This window comes from Rhinopithecus bieti, unplaced genomic scaffold (genome assembly GCF_001698545.2).
Source record: "Rhinopithecus bieti isolate Rb0 unplaced genomic scaffold, ASM169854v2 scaffold_57534, whole genome shotgun sequence".
NCBI lineage: Eukaryota > Metazoa > Chordata > Mammalia > Primates > Cercopithecidae > Rhinopithecus > Rhinopithecus bieti.
In genome coordinates this window covers 305,703-308,701 of record NW_016823089.1, presented here as the reverse complement: position 1 = coordinate 308,701, position 2,999 = coordinate 305,703, and positions in this window count along the sequence as shown.

Here is a 2,999-nt window from a genome sequence, read left to right as displayed (position 1 = left end):
AAAAAAAAAAAATGTACAGCCAATCAGTAATGTTATTTTATTTTTTTTTAATTTTTTTTTTTTTGAGACGGAGTCTTGCTCTGTCGCCCCGGCTGGAGTGCGGTGGCGCAATCTCGGCTCACTGCAATCTCTGCCTCCCAGGTTTACGCCATTCTCCTGCCTCAGCCTCCCGAGTAGCTGGGACTACAGGCGCCCGCCACCTCGCCCGGCTAGTTTTTTGTATTTTTTTTAGTAGAGACGGGGTTTCCCCGTGTTAGCCAGGATGGTCTCGATCTCCTGACCTCGTGATCCGCCCATCTCGGCCTCCCAAAGTGCTGGGATTACAGGCTTGAGCCACCGCGCCCGGCCAATAATGTTATTTTAATGTAAATTCTTGGTAAACAACTTAGGAACTGTCTCATATTTTCCTTTAAAAACCCACTTGGTTGGGCACAGTGGCTCACACCTGTAATCCCAGCACTTTGGGAGGCTGAGGCAGGTGGATTACCTAAGGTCAGGAGTTCAAGACCAGCCTGGCCAACATGTTGAAACCCCATCTCTACTAAAAGTAGAAAAATTAGCTGGGTGTGGTGGGTATGCCTGTAACTCCAGCTACTTGGGAGGCTGAGGCAGGAGAATCGATTGAACCTGGGAAGTGGAGGTTGCAGTGAGCTGAGATCATGCTATTGCACTCCAGCCTGGGTGCAATAATAAAACAAAACAAAACAAAACACGTGCTGGGCTACGTCTGTAATCCCAGCACTTTGGGAAGCCAAGGTGAGAGGCTTACTCGAGCTCAGGAGTTTGAGACCAATCTGGGCAACAGAGCGAGACCTTGTCTCTTAACAATAATTACTTAATTACTTACTTAATTAATTAACTGGTTGGTGGTCCCAGGAAGTTGGAAGTGATAGTATCTACCTAATACAATAGTGAGGTAAAGCAGGTAGAGAGCTTGAGGCTGCAAGTGAGCTCCAATCTCATCACCGTCCTCCAGCTTGAGCCACAGAGCAAGACCTGTCTCTTTAAAAAAAAAAAGAACCAGCTGAAAGACATGTGTGTTAATTCTGTTTTTCCATTTTCTAATTTATTCACATCCTCCTTCCTCATTTTAGGATTTTGTTTTTTAATATTTTTAGATTTAATATTTTAGATTGTTACATCAATGACTATTTTGTTAATTAACTTTTTCTGAGTATAATAATAAAATTATTTTAAAATCTAAATACTTTTTTAAAAAATTGAGATGAAGTCCCACTCTGTTGCTTAGCCTAGAGTGCAGCGGCGCATCTCAGCTCACTGCAATCTCTGCCTCTGGGGTTCAAGCGATTCTCCTGTCTTAACCTCCCGAGTAGCTGGGACTACAGGCACATGCCACCTTGCCTGGCCAATTTTTGTATTTTTAGTAGAAATGGGGTTTCACCATATTGGTCAGGCTGGTCTTGAACTCCTGGCCTCAAGTGATCCACCTGCCTTCTCCTCCCAAAGTGTTGAGATTACAGGTGTGAGCCACCACGCCCGGCTAAATACATTTTTGAGTAATGTATGTATACTTTTGGTTTTCATGGGTGCAATTCTTTTTTTGTTGTTGTTGTTGTTGCCCAGGCTGGAGTGCAGTGGCTCAATCTTGGCTCACTGCAAGCTCCGCCTCCCAGGTTCACGCCATTCTCCTGCCTCAGCCTCCCAAGTAGCTGGGACTACAGGTGCCCACCACCATGTCTGGCTAATTTTTTGTATTTTTAGTAGAGACAGGGTTTCACCGTGTTAGCCAGGATGGTCTCGATCTCCTGACCTGGTGATCCACCCTCCTCGGCCTCCCAAAGTGTTGGGATTACAGGTGTGAGCCACCATGCCCGGCCAGGTGCAATTCTTTTTTTAAAAAAATTCTTTATTTTTAATTTATTTGAACATTCTTAACTGTATTTATACAATTTGCAACATTCCCAATAATCATTAAATAGGGTCATATTTTACTTTTTCTTGTTTTATTTTTCTGAGACAAAGTCTCACTCTGTTGTGCAGGCTGGAGGGCAATGGCTTAATCTTGGCTCATTGCAACCTGTTCTTCTTGGGTTCAAGCAATTCTTGTGCCTCAGCCTTCCAAGTAGCTGGGATTACAGGCATGCACCACCACACCTGGCCAATTTTTGAAATTTTAGTAGAGACAGAGTTTTGCCATGTTGCCCAGTCTGTTCTAGAACTCCAGGGCTCAAGTGATCCTCCCACCTTGACTTCCCAAAGTGCTGGAATTACAGGCATGAGTCACTGCACCCAGCCCAGTCCTTCTTTTTATTGTCAACAATATTCTATTCACGGGTACAATTCTTGTTTGTGTTATTTTCTCTTTTTTGTTGTTGTTGAGATGGGGTCTTGCTAGGTTGGCCAGGCTAGTCTGGAACTCCTGACCTCACACAGTCTTCCCATCTTGGCCTCCCAAAGTGCTGGGATTACAGGCATGAGCCATTGTGCCCAGCCTGTGTTATTTTCTAAATTAACACTTTATTGGCCGGGCGTGGTGGCTCACACCTGTAATCCCAGCACTTTGGGAGGCGGAGGCGGGCGGATCACCAGATCAGGAGATCGAGACCATCCTGGCTAACACGGTGAAACCGCGTCTCTACTAAAAACACACACAAAAAAATTAGCCAGGCATGGTGGCGCCTGTAGTCCCAGCTACTCAGGAGGCTGACACAGGAGAATGGTGTGAACCTGGGAGGCGGAGCTTGCAGTGAGCAGAGATCCTGCCACTGCACTCCAGCCTGGGTGACAGAGCGAGACTCTGTCTCCAAAATAAAAGCAAAACAAAAACAAAAATGACAAAACAAACAAACAAACAAACAAAACCACTTTATTCTTGAGTTCTTACTTTATCCAAAAGCAATTTTGGAGTTTTTTTTTTTTTTTTTTTTTAGACAGGGACTCTATCACCCAGGCTGAAGTGCAGCGGTACAATCTCACCTCACTGTGCAACCTCTGCCTCCCAGGTTCAAGCCATGCTCCCACCTCAGCCTCCCAAGTAG